Genomic DNA, 18,012 nt, shown 5'->3' on the forward strand with positions numbered 1-18,012 from the left:
ACCATGATCAGAATATCCATGAGCTCTGGGGTGACATAAAGGGGGCACATAATTCACCACAGTGAATTTCATCTTTTTTTTTATTTTTTTTATTTTATTTTTTTTATTGTTGGTCATTCAAAACATTACATAGTTCTTAATACATCATATTTCACAGTTTGATTCAAGTGGGTTATGAACTCCCAATTTTACCCCGTATACAGATTGCTGTATCACATCAGTAACCCTTCCATTGATTGATATATTGCCTTTCTAGTGTCTGATGTATTCTGCTGTCTGTCCTATTCTCTACTATCCCCCCTCCCCTCCCCTCCCCTCCCCTTTTCTCTCTCTACCCCTTCTACTGTAAATCATTTCTTCCATTTGTATTATCTTGTCTTACCCCTCCTTTCCTCTTATATGTCATTTTGTATAACCCTGAGGATCGCCTTCCATTACCATGCGATTTCCCTTCTCACTTCCTTTCCCTCCCACCTCTCAACCCTGTTAATGTAAATCTTCGTCACAAGCTCTTCGTCCCTACCCTGTCCTTGTTTCCTCCCCTTATATCAAAGGAGTCATTTGGTATTTGTTTTTTAAAGATTGACTAGCTTCACTTAGCATAATCTGCTCTAATGCCATCCATTTCCCTCCAAATTCTATGATTTTGTCATTTTTTAATGCAGAGTAATACTCCATTGTGTATAAATGCCACATTTTTTTTATCCATTCATCTATTGAAGGGCATCTAGGCTGATTCCACAATCTTGCTATCCTGAATTGTGCTGCTATGAACATCGATGTAGCAGTGTCCCTGTAGCATGCTCTTATTAGGTCTTTGGGGAATAGACCGAGAAGGGGAATAGCTGGGTCAAATGGTGGTTCCATTCCCAGCTTTCCAAGAAATCTCCATACTGCTTTCCAAATTGGCTGCACCAATTTGCAGTCCCACCAGCAATGAACAAGAGTGCCCTTTTCCCCGCATCCTCTCCAGCACTTATTGTTGTTTGACTTCCTAATGGCTGCCAATCTTACTGGAGTGAGATGGTATCTTAGGGTGGTTTTGATTTGCATTTCTCTGACTGCTAGCGATGGTGAGCATTTTTTCATGTACTTATTGATTGATTGTATGTCCTCATCTGAGAAGTGTCTGTTCAGGTCCTTGGCCCATTTATTGATTGGGTTATTTGTTATCTTATTGTCTAATTTTTTGAGTTCTTTATATATTCTGGTTATTAGGGCTCTATCTGAAGTGTGTGGAGTAAAGATTTGTTCCCAGGATGTAGGCTCCCTGTTTATATCTCTTATTGTTTCTTTTGCTGAGAAAAAACTTTTTAGTTTGAGTAAGTCCCATTTGTTGATTCTAGTTGTTAACTCTTGCGCTATGGGTGTCCTATTGAGGAATTTGGAGCCTGATCCCACAGTATGTAGATCATAGCCAACTTTTTCTTCTATCAGATGCCGTGTCTCTGATTTAATATCAAGCTCCTTGATCCATTTTGAGTTAACTTTTGTGCACGGCGAGAGATAGGGATTCAGATTCATTTTGATGCAGATGGATTTCCAGTTTTCCCAGCACCATTTGTTGAAGATGCTATCCTTCCTCCATTGCATGCTTTTAGCACTTTATCAAATATAAGATAGTTGTAGTTTTGTGGATTGGTTACTGTGTCCTCTATTCTGTACCATTGGTCCACCCGCCTGTTTTGGTACCAGTACCATGCTGTTTTTGTTACTATTGCTCTGTAGTATAGTTTGAAGTCTGGTATCGCTATACCGCCTGATTCACACTTCCTGCTTAGTATTGTTTTTGCTATTCTGGGTCTTTTATTGTTCCATATGAATTTCATGATTCTTTTATCTATTTCTACAAGAAATGCTGTTGGGATTTTGATTGGCATTGCATTGAACTTATAGAGAACTTTTGGTAATATCACCATTTTGATGATGTTAGTTCTGCCTATCCATGAGCAGGGTATATTTTTCCATCTTCTAAGGTCTTCTTCTATATCTTTCTTTAAGGTTCTGTAATTTTCATTGTATAAATCTTTCACCTCTTTTGTTAGGTTGATTCCCAAGTATTTTATTTTTTGGGGGGATATTGTGAATGGAGTAGTTGTCCTCATTTCCGTTTCAGAGGGTTTGTCGCTGATATACAGGAATGCCTTTGATTTATGCGTGTTGATCTTATATCCTGCCACTTTGCTGAATTCATTTATTGGCTCTAATAGCTTCTTTGTAGACCCTTTTGGGTCTGCTAGGTATAGAATCATATCATCTGCAAATAGTGATAATTTAAGTTCTTCTTTTCCTATTTTTATGCCTTTAATTTCTTTCGTCTGTCTAATTGCTCTGGCCAGTGTTTCAAGGACTATGTTGAACAGAAGTGGTGAGAGAGGGCATCTCTGTCTTGTACCAGATCTTAGAGGGAATGCCTTCAATTTTTCTCCATTCAGAATGATGCTGGCCTGTGGCTTATCATAGATTGCTTTTACAATGTTGAGGTATGATCCAGTTATCCCTAATTTTTCTAGAGTTTTGAACATAAAGGGATGCTGTACTTTGTCGAATGCTTTTTCTGCATCTATCGAGATGATCATATGGTTCTTATTTTTAAGTCTATTGATGTGGTGAATAACATTAATTGATTTCCGTATATTGAACCAGCCTTGCATCCCATGGATGAATCCTACTTGATCATGGTGTATAATTTTTTTGATATGTATCTGAATCCGATTCGCCAGAATTTTATTGAGGATTTTTGCGTCAAGGTTCATTAGAGATATTGGTCTGTAGTTTTCTTTCTTTGAAGTGTCTTTGTCTGGTTTCGGAATCAGGGTGATGTTGGCTTCGTAGAATGAATTTGGAAGTTTTCCCTCTTTTTCTATTTCCTGAAATAGCTTGAAAAGTATTGGTGTTAGTTCCTCTTTAAAGGTTTTGTAAAACTCTGCTGTATACCCATCCGGTCCTGGGCTTTTCTTAGTTGGTAATCTTTTGATGGTTTCTTCTATTTCCTCTATTGTTATTGGTCTGTTTAGGTTGTCTATATCCTCCTGACTCAATCTGGGCAGATCATAAGACTTAAGGAATTTATCTATGCCTTCACTATCTTCTATTTTATTGGAGTATAAGGATTCAAAATAATTTCTAATTATCTTCTGTATTTCTGAAGTGTCTGTTGTGATATTGCCTTTTTCATCCCGTATGCTAGTAATTTGGGTTCTCTCTCTTCTTCTCTTCGTTAGCATGGCTAAGGGTCTGTCAATTTTATTTATTTTTTCAAAGAACCAACTTTTAGTTTTGTCAATTTTTTCAATTGTTTCTTTTGTTTCCATTTCATTAATTTCAGCTCTGATTTTAATTATTTCTTGCCTTCTACTTCTTTTGCTATTGTTTTGCTCTTCTTTTTCTAGGATTTTGAGATGAAGTATGAGATCATTTATTTGTTGGTTTTTTCTTTTTTTGAGGAATGAACTCCAAGCAATGAATTTTCCTCTTAGAACTGCTTTCAATGTGTCCCATAGATTCCGATATGTTGTGTCTGTGTTTTCATTTGACTCTAGGAAGTTTTTAATTTCCTCCTTGATGTCTTCTAAAACCCATTGATCATTCAGCAACCTATTGTTCATTCTCCAAGTGATGCTTGATTTTTCCTTCCTTCTTTTATCATTGATTTTCAGTTTCATTCCATTATGATCAGATAAGATGCATGGTATTATCTCTACCCCTTTATATTGTCTAAGAGTTGCCCTGTGACATAATATATGGTCTATTTTTGAGAAGGTTCCATGTGCTGCTGAGAAAAAAGTGTAACTACTTGATGTTGGGTGGTATAGTCTATATATGTCAATTAAGTCTAGGTTGTTGATTGTGTTGTTGAGTTCTATAGTTTCCTTATTTAACTTTTGTTTGGTAGATCTGTGGAGTGGTGAGAGAGGTGAGTTGAAGTCTCCCATGATTATTGTATGGTGGTCTATTAGAGTCTTGAACTTGAGAAGAATTTGCTTGATGAACACAGCTGCACCATTATTTGGGGCATATATATTTATGATTGTTATGTCTTGTTGGTGTATGGTTCCCTTGAGCAGTATGAAGTGTCCTTCTTTATCCCTTTTGATTAACTTTGGCTTGAAATCTATTTTATTGGATATGAGTATGGACACTCCTGCTTGTTTCCGCAGTCCATATGAGTGGTATGTTTTTTCCCAACCTTTCACCTTCAGTCTATGAATATCTTTTCCTATCAGATGCGTCTCCTGTAGGCAGCATATTGTTGGGTCTTGTTTTGTGATCCATTCTACTAGCCTGTGTCTCTTAATTGGTGAGTTTAAGCCATTAACATTTAGGGTTATTATTGAGATATGGTTTGTTCTTCCAGCCATATTTGTTTATTAATGCTATTAAACCTGATTTGTTTTCCCCCCTTTACTGTCCTACCTCCCACTGTTGGTTTTCATTATTGTTTTCCATTTCCTCTTCCTGTAGTGTTTTGCCAAGGATTTTTTGAAGAGATGGTTTTCTAGCTGCAAATTCTTTTAACTTTTGTTTATCATGGAATGTTTTAATTTCATCGTCCATCCTGAAGCTTAATTTCGCCGGATACACGATTCTTGGTTGGAACCCAATTTCTTTTAGCGTTTGAAATATGTTATTCCAGGATCTTCTAGCTTTTAGAGTCTGTGTTGAGAGATCAGCTGTTATTCTGATTGGTTTACCCCTAAATGTAATCTGCTTCCTTTCTCTTGTAGCTTTTAAAATTCTCTCCTTATTCTGTATGTTTGACATCTTCATTATAATGTGTCTAGGTGTGGATCTCTTATGATTTTGCACATTCGGCGTCCTGTAGGCTTCTAAGATTTGGGATTCTGTCTCATTCTTCAAGTCTGGGAAGTTTTCACTGAACTTATTATTTCACTGAACAGATTGTTTATTCCTTTGGTTTGGAGCTCTGTGCCTTCCTGTATCCCAATGACTCTTAAGTTTGGTCTTTTGATATTATCCCATAGTTCTTGGATGTTCTGCTCATGGTTTCTTAGCAGACTTGCTGAGCTGTCTATGTTCTTTTCCAGTTGAAATACTTTGTCTTCATTGTCTGATGTTCTCTCTTCTAGGTGATCTACTCTGCTGGTAGTATTCTCAATTGAGTTTTTAAGTTGGTTTATTGTTTCCTGCATTTCTAGGATTTCTATTTGTTTGTTTTTTATTACCTCTATCTCCCTGTGAAATTGATCTTTTACTTCCTGGATTTGTTTGTCAATGTGGTCTTTCATTATCTGATTTTGCTGTCTCATGTCTTCCTTGAGACTCCAGATCATCTGAAGCATGTATATCCTGACCTCTCTATCTGACATTCCATCTGTTGCACCTATTACCTCTTCTAAAGTTGAGTTGACCTGCATTGCCTGTGGTCCTTTCTTTCCTTGTCTTTTCATACTGCTGGCGTTTCTTTCTGCTTGGTGAAACTGTTGTGTTTTTGAAATTTTCCCTCTATTTATTTATATTGCTCTTGTATGGTTGAAAGATCACCTTGCAGGGCAGGTAGTGGCTGTGATCCTCCTCCAATTTGTGTGATACGTCTGTTACACTGGCAGGCCCTAGGTCTGCTCTTCTGGTCGGTCAAAGGTCCGCTTACCCAGCAGGCACGAGGGGCACCTCTGTCACTCCGCAGGTTGCTGGGCCTGACCTCCCGATGGGTCGAAGGTTCGCTTAGCTTGCAGGCACTGGGGGAGGGGCCGGTTCCACCCCTCAGCAGGCCGCTCGGCCCGATCTGCCAGTGGTCACAGCCCCGCCTACCTTGTAGACACTGGGGGAGGGGACGGGCCTGCCCTTCAGCAAGCCGCCGGCCCTGTCCTACTTGTGGGTCCTGACTGCGTTCCCTGCAGGCGTGCGTAGCTGTTCTCTCACTTGGCAGGTTGCTGGACCTGACCCTCCCGTGGGTTGCAGGTTCGCCTAGCTTTCAGGCATTGAATTTCATCTTTTTGCATATCCATAATGCATTGATTAAAAAGAATGATAAATAAATAGAATAAAGACCAGTAGACTAAAGGAAAGGGAACAGGTTAGAGGGAGAGGAGAGGGACAGGGGAAGTACTAGAGACTGAATTAAAGCAAATTATATTCCATTCTTGTATAATCATGTCAGAATGAAGCTCAATATTATGTGTAATTATAATGCACTGGTCAAAAATTAAAACCACTGAAGTAGCAAAGAATAGGAGGAAATTTCTTCAACATCATTAATGTCATCTATGAAAATCCCAAACAGCATATGGTCAAGAAAAAACTAAAAGCATTTTCTTTAAAATAAGGAATAAGACAAAGTTGTCCACTGTCACCACTCTTAGTCAATATATCAACTGAAATCTTTGAGCAATGAGGTCAAAGAATGAAATAAAACGAATAGGAAAAAGAGAAGTCAAGTTGTTATTCTTTATAAAAGATGTGATCTTAAAATTCAAAGACAAAAAAACTGACAGAAGAATTGTAGTGTTGATAAGAAATAATCCCATGTGTCTATGGTTCAAAGAATTTTGAGAAAGGTGCCATGACAGTGAAAAATGGAAAAACCACTCTTTTCAATAAATGCTTTTGGTTCATTTGGACAGAGACATGCAAAAGATTAAAGTTGGGCCCTGAATTAATACTGTAAAAAACATCCAACTAAAAATGGACTGAAGATGTAAATATAAAATTAAACCAACTCTTAGGAAAAAAGCAAGAAATTAAACCTTTACAATTTTAGATCTGGAGTCTAAGATTGTGAAGCCAAAAGAAGGGAATAAAAACACAAAAATTTGGGCTGAGGATATGGCTCAAGCAGTAGCGCGCTTGCCTGGCGTGCATGTGGACTGGGTTCGATCCTCATCACCACATACAAACAAAGATGTTGTGTCCGCCAAAAACTAAAAAATATATATTAAAAAATTCTCTCTCTCTCTCTCTATAAAAAATTATATGTTATAAATATAAAAAGATGGTACTTCCAAATATACAATCAAAAAGTCAAACCAGACCTGTAGATGAGGAGAAAAAAATTGCAAAACACATCACATCAGGAGTCTGTATCCAGAATAAAGAAATCTTACAACTCGCCTACAAACAGAAATACAATTGTGACTTGAAAAGACCTTTATAGAAAGAAGACATAAAAATAGCTCAACTTGTTCAACATATTAGTTTATAAAAATTAAAATGAAACCCACAATGAGATGCCACAATACACCCAGGAGGATAGCTAGAAACAAAACAATGGGAAAAAGTAAGTGTTGGAAAGGATAGAGAGAAACAGCAGCACTTGTGCATTCCAGGTGGGAACTTGAGATGGGTATGGCTTTTGTGGAAAACATACTGACAGTTACTTTATTAGGTAAACATTAAATTGCTATACAGGGCAGCACTCCCTAGTAAATACATATACCCCCAAACAATGGAACATCTACATTCATCAAACTCTTCTCAATTTCAAGAGTAAAATAGACCACAACACAATGATACTGGATGACTTTAACCAGTATAGATATAATAGCTCTTCCAAACAAAGGCTAAACAAAGAAACTATAGAACTCAATAATGCAACCAATAACTTGGACTTAATAGACAAATAGAGAATATTTCACCCATTAAGGAGTAAATACACTTTCTTCTCAAGTGCACATGGATTCTTCTCTAAAATATACCATATATTATGCCACAAAGCAAATCTTAGCAAATACAAACAAACAGAGATAGTAATCTGCATTCTATCAGATAATGGAATTAAATTAGAAATCAATGATAAAATGAAAAATAGAAGGTACTCCAACACCTGGAAACTAAAAAATAATGCTATTGAATGAGCAAGAGATAGAAGAAGATATCAGAGAGGAGATTTAAAAATTCTTAAAGGTAAAGGAGAACACTGATACAACATATAGAAATCTCTGAGACACTATGAAGGCAGTACTAAGAAGAAAGTTCATTGCATGGAGTTCATTCCTTAAAAGAAGAAAAGTCACCAAATAAATGACCTAACATTACATCTCAAAGCCCCCCCAGAACAAGAACAAATCAAAACCCAAAGTAGTAGAAGACAGGAAATAATTAAAATTGGAGCTGAAATCAATGAAATTGAAACAAAAGAAACAACTGAAAAAATTGAGAAAACAAAAAGTTGGTTCTTTGAAAAAAAAATTTATAAATGCTTAGCCACACTAACAAAGAGAAAGAGAGAGAGAGAGAAATCTTAAATTACTAAAATCTGTGATGAAAAAGGAAATATCATGATGGACACTTCTGAAATACAGAAGATAATTAGAAGCTATTTTGAAAATTTATACTCCAATTAAATAGAAAATATCACAGACATCAATAAATTTCTAGAGTCATGATCTACCCAAACTGAATCAGGATCACATTCACAGGTTAAAAAGATCAATTTCAAGCAAGGAAACAAAAGACACCATCAAAAGGCTACATACAAAGAAGACCCCCGACCAGACAGATTCTCACAAGTCCTTCAAAAAAGACCTAATACCAATATTCCTCAAATTATTCCATGAAATAGTAAAAGAGGGAACACTTCCAAACTCATTCTATGAGGCCATTATCACCCTGATTCCCAAAATAGCCAAAGACACATCAACAAAAGAAAATTTCAGACCATTATCTCTAATGAACATAGATATAAGCATTCTCAATTAAATTCTGGCAAATCCCATACTACCAGAAGTGTTTTACACACTTAATGCAATCCCTATTAAAATCTCAGTGACATTCTTCATAGAAATAGAAAAAGCCATGGTAAAATGGGTTTCGAAAAATAAGAGACCCAGAATATCTAAAGCAATCCTTAGCAAGAAAAGTGAAGCAGGAGGCATCACAATACCAGAACTTAAACTATACTACAGAGCTATAGTAATAAAAAGGCATGGTATCTGCACCAAAATAAACTTGTTGACCAATGGTACAGAATAGAGGACACAGAGACAAACCGACATGAATATGTTTATATCATACCAGATAAAGGTGACACAAGCATTCACTGGAGAAAAGAGCCTATTCAATAAATGGTGCTGGCAAAATTGGAAATCCATATTGGCACCAAAACAGATTCGTAGATCAATGGTACAGAACAAAAGATATAGAGACAAACCTACAAGAATACAGTTATTTCATACTAGACAAAGGTGCCAAAAACATTCATTGGAAAAAAAAAGATGGTTGTTTCAACAAATGATGCAGGGAAAACTGGAAATCCATATGTAGGAAAATGAAATTAAGCCGCTCTCTCTCATCATGCACAAAACTTAATTCATTATGAATGAAGCACCTAGGAATTAGGCCAGAGACCTTGCACTTAATAGAAGAAAAAGTAGGCCAAAATTTTGATTATCTTGGATTAAATTCTGACTTCCTTAACAAGACTCCTAAAGTGAAAGAAATAAAATCAAGAATCAATAAATGGGATAGATTCAAACTAAAAAGCTTCTCAACAAAAGAAACGATAAGGTGAAGAGAGAGCCTAAAGAATGGGAGCAATTTTTTACAGCATACACATCATATAGAGCACTAATCTCCAGGATATATAAAGAACTGAAAAAATTAACACCAAGGAAACAAATAACCCAATCAATAAATAGCATATGTAACTGAACAGACACTTCTCAGAAGAAGCTATACAATTGGTCAACAAATATATGAAGAAAGGTTTAACTTCTCTAGTAAATACAGAAATGCAAATCAAAACTCCTCTCAAGATTTCATCTCACTTCTCTCAGAATGGCAGTTTTGAAGAATATAAGCAAAAATGTATATTGGTGAGTATGTGGGAGAAAAGGCATACTCTTACATTGCTGGTGGGAATGCAAATTGATGCAACCAATATGGAAAGCAGTATGGAGATTCCTCAGAAAAGTTGGAATGGAACCACCATTTGACCCAGCTATCCCACTCTTCAATTTATATCCAAAGGACTTAAAATCAGCATACCACAGGGACACAGCCACATCAATGTTTATAGAAGCTGAATTCACAATAGCTAAACTGTGTAACCAACTTGGATGCCCTTCAGTAGATGAATGAATAAAGAAACTATGGTGCATATACACAATGACATATTATTCAGCATTAAAAAAGAATAAAATAATGAAATTTTCAGATAAATGGATGGATTTGGAGAATACAATGCTCAGTGAAGTAACCCAATCCCCCAAAAATCTAAGGCCAAATATTTTCTCCCATAATTGGTTGCTGATCCGTAATGGGGTGGTCATTGGAGGAATGGAGGAACTTCGGAGAGGGCAAAGGAAAGAAAAGGGAAGGGAAGGGTTATGGGTATAGGAATGATGGTGTAATAATATGGACATCATTACCCTAGGTACATGTATGATGACACAAATGGTGTGAATCTACTTTATGTAAAAGTACAGAAATGGAAACTTGCACTCCATTTGTGTATTATGTAGTGAAATGCATTCTGCTGTCATGCATAACTAATTAGAACAAATAAATAAATAATTTCTTTTAAAAAAGGAATGAAGTACTGACACATGCTTCAGGATGGAAGAATTTGAAAACATAATGATAAATGAAAGAAGTAAGACATGACTTTTAGGATTCCATTAATAGAAAATTCACAGTATCAGCAAATCTATAGAGTCAGAAAATAGATTCATGGTTGCTTAGGCTTGGGGAATAAGAGTTAATATGAATGATAGCCTTCTTCTGAGTTGATAAATGGTCACTAGTGATGGCTGCATATATCTTTGTACTGAAAACCATTTAATTGTATAAGTTAAGTAGGGTAATCCAAAGGTATATTAATTATGTATCAATAATACTCTTATTTAAAAAGAGAATGAATGAATAACATGGTAGTTCACATACTTATTGAGAAGAGCAAAGTGTCAAAGAAATCAAGTCATAAGAGTCTCTTGACTTTCTCCACAAAGGGATCTTGTGGGTTGTTGAGCGAATCACTCCAAATGATGTAGCAGTGATCACATCCATGCTGTAGGCCCCAAAGATGCTGAATAGAGAAAGATTTAGAAAGTTAAAACAGTGCCTCTTCCCAATCCTTCCACTACACATGCAGCAAGGAGTAGGAGTAAGTTCATGTGCCCAAGCAAGACAAGCAGAGAGCCACACACTGTCAACAGTTATCTGCTGGACCATCAGATGAGTCTATGATCCCTTCACACTGACCAAGAGGTCTTTATGAGTTTCAAATGTGGTACTGCCCTTGTGCTAGGAGTCATGGGGACGTGAGGTGACTTAGACTCACCTCTGAACTCAAGAAGTTCACCCACACAGGGATAAGATCCATAATCAGACAAACTACAGTAGCACAAATAGAATGCAGATGATGACAGTTGTATACAAACTGAGCTTCAGCAGGACAAGGGTGGAATAACTGAGTCTTCTTAGAGGGCTCAAAAAGGTGACTGTGACCTTGACAGTATTTTGTCTTCTAGTATATCCAAAGTCATAAATAGCAGCCAAACAAACCTTGGTTGATACAGGAAAGGTCCTTTCTCCCCCAGATGCCCTGTCTCCTCCTGGGAATAGCCCTTTCTTAGTTTGGAGTTTTGACTCCAAACTTGCTTTTGTCTGCTCATTGTACAAGCTCAACATTTGGAATTCGGTTCTGTGGCAGGCAGTTGGAGGGGCTCCTGGTGGAGCTTGGAATGCCCGAGCTGCCCTGCTACTTACTCTTTCAAGTTGATCAACTTGCCCTTCTCTGATTCCAGTCTCATGTTTTTCACCAGCACATCTCCATACTGGTTAATGATGGGGAACATCTACGCACAAAACACAAAATCACCCATAGTTAAGTGAGAGACTCAGTCCCCAAGGTTATGGTTTTCCCAGGATAAAGAAGTATGAGACATTTATAATGAATCTTACTATATCTCTTCTAAAACATAAAGACAAAAGAACATGTTTAGGAAGTTCAAATTCAGAGAACTATCCCTTTAAAGGGACTACTATCTATCTCATTTTCTACCTATCCCCAGGTTTATTCTCTAAGTTTTCAATGAAGAGCCCTCCTTACCTCCTTGAGTTTTCCACTGGTGAAGGTTGGAGATAGCAGTGTTCTTATTTTCTTCCACTCTTTATCCTCAGACAAGGAGATGGCTTTTTTCATAAATCCCATTGGACCAAGATTCTAGCACCCAAAGGAAAAGAGATTTTATCCTACATAAATGTTGAGGTCTCCACAGTTGCAAAAGTTGTTAATTAAGTATCATTTATTAAAAAAATATTTAGTGACTGCCTACTAGGTAGCTGGCCCTATGTCAGACACTCAATAATATTTATTCCAAGTGACATAACCTCCTGAGGGTTTGAAAGAGATACCCAGGTACCTCACACCGCTTTTAGACTTTATATTCCAACCTTTGTTTAGATGCAAAATTTCCACTTGGTTGGAAACTTTTTCCAGGGGAATAGACAGGAAGAAGATCTAAGAAGACATAGTACAAACTCCAGGGCTATGCAGAGCAGAAATGGGTTGGTGACAGATACCAGATGTTCTTGGTCAACTGTATGTTACCTAAGATCAGTTCTGTCTTTACATGCATTTACAGCATAAGTGTCTTGATAAAAGGGTGCCTAGGTATGATAATTTTAAAAATAATAATATTTGAAACTTAAAGGATTTCGAATATAAGTGTAATACAGGAAAAAAACACAAGTTTTTAATGGAAGTTGTTTCAGTATTTTCTAAAAGGGCAGAGGAGAAAAGGAAGATAATTCTATTTTTCACCTGGGTGCTAGACTTCCAAAGTAAAACCCTTGAAATTTAGTTCTGTCACCTAAAATATATTTTTGTGTTAAAATGTATGTTTCCATCCAGGCACAGTGGTGCATGCCTGAAATCCCAGCAGCTCAGGAATCTGAGACAGGAGGATCACAAGTTCAAAGCCAGCCTCAGCAGTGTTGAGGTGCTAAGCAACTCAGTGAGACCCTGTCTCTAAATAAAGTACAACATAGGACCAGGAATTTGGCTCAGTGGTCTAGTGTCCCTGAGTTCAATCCCCAGTACCCCACTACTACCAAAAAATGTATGCTTCAAGCACTCATTCAATGTAAACATTTAGGGGATTAGGAGCAGAGGGAAGCTTCTTCAATTTGACAGAGATTATATAAAAAACAATTTTCAGCTAACAATGTACATACTGGTGGCAAACTGAATGCTTTCTCCCAAGCATCAGGAAATAATTCAACAATGTCTTCTCAGTCATACACAGAAACACAAGTAAGAACGTTCATCTGAGTGTAGATTAGTGATATATACATGTTGGGAAGGGGTATGTAAAGGCAAGTAAGTAGAGGCTGGATTTGAGTAATGTGCAATATATGCATGTATTGAAGATCGCAGCAAATCCAATTATCATGCACAATTATCATATATTAATCAAAGTTTTTAAATTTTGGTTTGAACCCCAGGTCTTGTGCCTGAAAGGCAAGCATTCTACCAACTGAGCTATATCCCTAGCCCTCAAAGTTTTTAAAAAGTGAAGATAGAGATTGTATGGGAATCCACACACACACAGCCTCATCTAAAATTGGGGTGAACTTTGGAAGATTAAAGTCTATATCCTTCAAAAGAAATGTTCACTCTCATAGCTGTTATTCCACCTCACACTGGAACTCCCAGCTGATGTCAGAGGAAAAGAAAAACAAATAAATAAAAGAAATACAGATAGGATTTTCCCTATTTATAGGTGCAATTTTTGTCCAATGTGGTCAACACACAAGAAATCAGGTACATTTCTAAGGTTAATGAAAATTGGTGAAAACACATTAAAAACACAATCTAAATCTACACAAATTTAGGCATGTGATACATTTGGACAGAGCTGCACACTCATTCATATAGGCACACAAAATGGAAAAATGAAAATAAAAAGCCTAGATTGTATTAATTTCCTGTTAATATAGGAACAAGAACTTAATAAATTTATAGTCATGTAAGAAATTATCATTGGGTAAAACAGAATAAATTATACATGAAACTGCCTGGTAATTGTTTTTGGCAAGGAATGCCCTCTGAATTTGTAAATATCTCAGGATAAAAATTGAGTTAATAAATTAAATAAATAAATAAATAAATAAATAAAAAATGTTACTTTGGATTAGACAAAGGGGAACAAAGGGAAGGGTGAGGGGATCGGAATAGGAAAGACTGTAGAATTAATCAGACACAACTTTCCTATGTTCATATGTGAATACACAACTAGTGAAAATCCACATTATGCACAAACACAAGGATGGATGTTGTACTTCATGTATGTATAATATGTCAAAATACATTCTAGAGTCATGTATAACTAAAAAGAACAAATAAAAACTTAAAAATATAAATAAATGTTATAATGTTGAAAAGTGAGTGCTTACCCGTCGGTTGGTGAAGACAGAATAACATTCTTTGATGAGCACTGTTTTGATAATGCTGGGCTCTGCAGTAGCCAAAACAGGTTGTGAACCATGAAACAGGCTGTGTTGGGAAAGCAAAGCTAATTAAATCGAACAGGCCAGATTCTGCAGCAGGAATCCAGACTTTGATCCTGATGTTACCTATTCTACCTGCCTACTCCTACAATACATAGCAACATAAAGTTCTAGTTGGGGATTCTTAATAGCATAAAGGGTAATGTAGGTAAAGTAGGTATGAAGAGAAACTTAGAGACAAAATACACCTTCTAAGAGATCATAATTAGAAATAGCATTGGAACACTGGTTAAATCTAGATGGTGAATACAATAGTTATGCCTATGGTACTTTCCATAACTTATTTATTTGTTTATTTATTTACTTGTTTAGTTATTTTTTTAATTACAGGTGGACAGAAGCCTTTATTTGTCTATTTTTATGTGGTGATAAGGGATAAAACCCAGTGCCTCATTGTTCTATGCAAGCGCTCTGCCACTGAGCTACAGCCTCAGCCCATAGTCTCCACAACTTTTTACATGGAAAAATATAGGTTTGTGAAAAATTGAAGGCAGATAATTGACTAACATCTCACAAGTACTAAGTTTTGCAAGTGGTAGCTGAAACGGGGCCTTTGGAGATCCAGTGGGGCATGTTGTGTCCTTGGATCACATGGTATCTATGGGCCATGTCAACTGAGCAGAACACTCTGGCCAGCCCTGTGGCTTTCTGGGGATTGATGAGAGAAGATGGAGATGAAAAGTCAAAGTCTTCTACCACTATTTTTAGTGTAGAGCAAAATGATTATACCTCATCTATGGCTCCCACCAAACCCCCACCAGCTCTGAAAGGGAATAGTTGCTATAGTTAACTGAGGCCACCCTCCAATATAAACCCTATCAATCCACCAGGGAACTCACTGGTGGAACTACATCCTATGTCTGGTCTTAACATCAAATGGATGAAGGAGAGGAAGAAATGCTTCATTGAATAGTCAACACTGAAAACTTAAAAAATGGCATATGAGCAACAATAATTATGACAATTAAAAAGAAGAAAGTAAAGGAAATGAAAAAAAGCTTAGCAGAAATGGTTTCCCATCTGCTTTAGAGTACCTCCCAGCCTTTTGTTCAAAAGCATACATTGAATCTGAAATTTAAATAAGGGAATTTTGTCTTTAAATTAAAAGGAAATCAGTGGACAAAAGAGATGATGGCATAGATTTATAAGTCCATGATTTTTTCTTAAAAAAAGTTCTCAAATAATACATTTTATTCATCTAAAGGATTAAAAAAGAAAGAAAAATGGGGAAGATAGGAATAGCCAGACATTGGACACAAAGTAAGGCTGGAGACTCTAGGTCATCAAAAGTAGGAGAAAAGCCAAAACATGCAACATTCTCAACCTAAGTCAGACTGTAGACCCAGACTCCTGGTGACATGCAGGATCACTGGCAGGCAATCCTCCAAGAACTTTGCAGCACAGAGGGTTGCATCCCAAAAGTTCTGGGCTGAGGTTGTCCTCATGCATTGGGGTGCCACATCATAACAAGTCTACCAAAGAGAAATTTCCAGAATACTCACCCCCATGTTTTTCCATACTTTTTATAACATTCTCTGTCAAAATTAGACACAACCTAGGAAGAAGAACAAAATGAAATTACATTATTGTTGCAAATGTACTGACATTGCATCAAATGACCCAAATCCCATGAATTCGGGCTTGATGTTCCTAACAGGTGGTTAGAGAGAAGCTCTTATTCAGAAGCTTCTGAGGAGAAAAGAGAAAATATGCAATATTTGAAATAAAACATGTAAAGTCACTTGAATTTTCTCTAAGTATTATACATAATCTACCAATTACCCTTATCAATGAATACAACATGCTTCTCTTCTGCATTATTTCTTTGTCTGCTTGTGTTGTCTTAGAAATACTGGGACCTTCTGAATTATCACCTCCATAGGCATGTGAGGAATCCCAGGGTGAGGGAAAATGAGTGCATCCCAGGACCATGCATGATCTTTTCTCTCCTCATCAAGTATGATTTTAATTTATCTCATGTTTTCTGGTAGAATTCTGGTAGAATTAGGGAGTAAAGATGCCAGCAAACTCTTTTAGCCTAGGAGATTTATGTTGTCACAATCATGTTGTTGAGTAAGTAAGTGACATAGTGAGCAAATAAAAGTGAATTTGCCTTCCTGTTTTGGGGCTTAACTTGGAAGAGGGGAGATGCTACCTCTCTGCACATAGTACACAGATAGTTAGACACTGGCTGTGAGTTTTCATCATAGAAACTAAGCAATTAATCTTCCTCATGCTAAGTTTCATGTGTAATATTTTAACTGTGCAAATAAAGCATCCCAGAGGTATGAGTGTATCTTCCTAGAATCTGCCCTGAGGAAAAAAAGAAAACACTGTGAGGATGCTCATAGTCTGAACAGAAAGTCCACAGCTTACACTGTTGATGTGCCAGAGTCCTGAGCTCATTAACAGAAGTGAACCTGACACTATGAGGAGTTGTAAACAGAGCCCCAGGGTAAACCTGACTGAACTTTGGATGGTCCCTCACACAGTTTCTGAAGCTTGAAATCTCAAAACTTCTTTCATGGAGCTAAATTTCTACTGATGAAACTAAGCAGGTATTTGCAACCAAAAGAGGCAAAACAGGGAGCTCAAATGACACTCACCTGGCGATAATTAAGAAGAGTTCTTAAAAAAGGCAGAGGTTTTGGCCCTGGAATTCCCAGCTTCTTAAAATATCCATGTGAATACGTCCCATATCTATAAAGTGGAAGAGAAATCCAGGTCAAGGGATTGTGACTGTGTGTACATAGTGGCTCATGAGTCACTGATTCAAGAATGGGAACAGTGAAGCCAGGCAGGTAACATGTAGGCCCTAAATAACAACAAAAACTCCAATGGCCCTAATTACATCTGCTCATCATCTCCTCTCTCACATTCCCTGAGAGAACACAAGTCATAATAATTAGCTCAAAGCAGCTGATTATTGTTAAGTTCCATATTTAGGCTCCAAATGCTACAGTTAATATTTGATATAAGTCCCCAAACATGAGTTTGAAAACTCCTGAGTCATTCAGATTAGATTTCTTCCAGGTCACTTCACTCACTGGTGTCAGTTTAGGAAGTTGACTTGATGCCATCATGTTGGCCCTCTAGTGGCCTCCAGTGGGGGCCATCCCCATTCTGGGACTTCTTAACTGAGCAGACAGGAGTATTCTCCCACTTTTTCATAACTCCCATCTGGATGCCTTTTATTGCATCTCTGGTCCACATTTTCCTTACTCATCTGCTGTAAGAGATTAAGAACACTGGCATATGGGGAAACTGTTGAGTAAGAATAACCAGCTGGGAAGGTATATTTAAAGACACGTGCAATCTACATCATGGATGTATGTATTAGATTAATATTCCTTCAATTTTTCAAAAAAGATGAAGTCATGTTTAAACAGGTTGGTTTTCACAAATACAGAATCCAAGGGTCCTATTTTGACCTTCAGAAGAAATGTGAGGAACTTACCTCAAAGAAATTGTATTATTGAGCAGAATAAAATTAAAACATTTTCATTAATTTTAAAATGCCACTGGAGGGAAAATAGATGC

The 18,012-nt window shown here is 37.0% G+C and overlaps 1 pseudogene; it reads right to left on the reverse strand.

Annotated features, from left to right (window-relative positions):
• LOC113177274 (cytochrome P450 3A9-like) overlaps positions 1-17,555 on the reverse strand; it is a 29,392-nt pseudogene extending 11,837 nt beyond the window's left edge.
• Positions 17,556-18,012: the final 457 nt, after the last annotated feature.

The sequence above is a fragment of the Urocitellus parryii genome, unplaced genomic scaffold, assembly GCF_045843805.1.
Source record: "Urocitellus parryii isolate mUroPar1 unplaced genomic scaffold, mUroPar1.hap1 Scaffold_264, whole genome shotgun sequence".
Taxonomy (NCBI): Eukaryota; Metazoa; Chordata; class Mammalia; order Rodentia; family Sciuridae; genus Urocitellus; species Urocitellus parryii.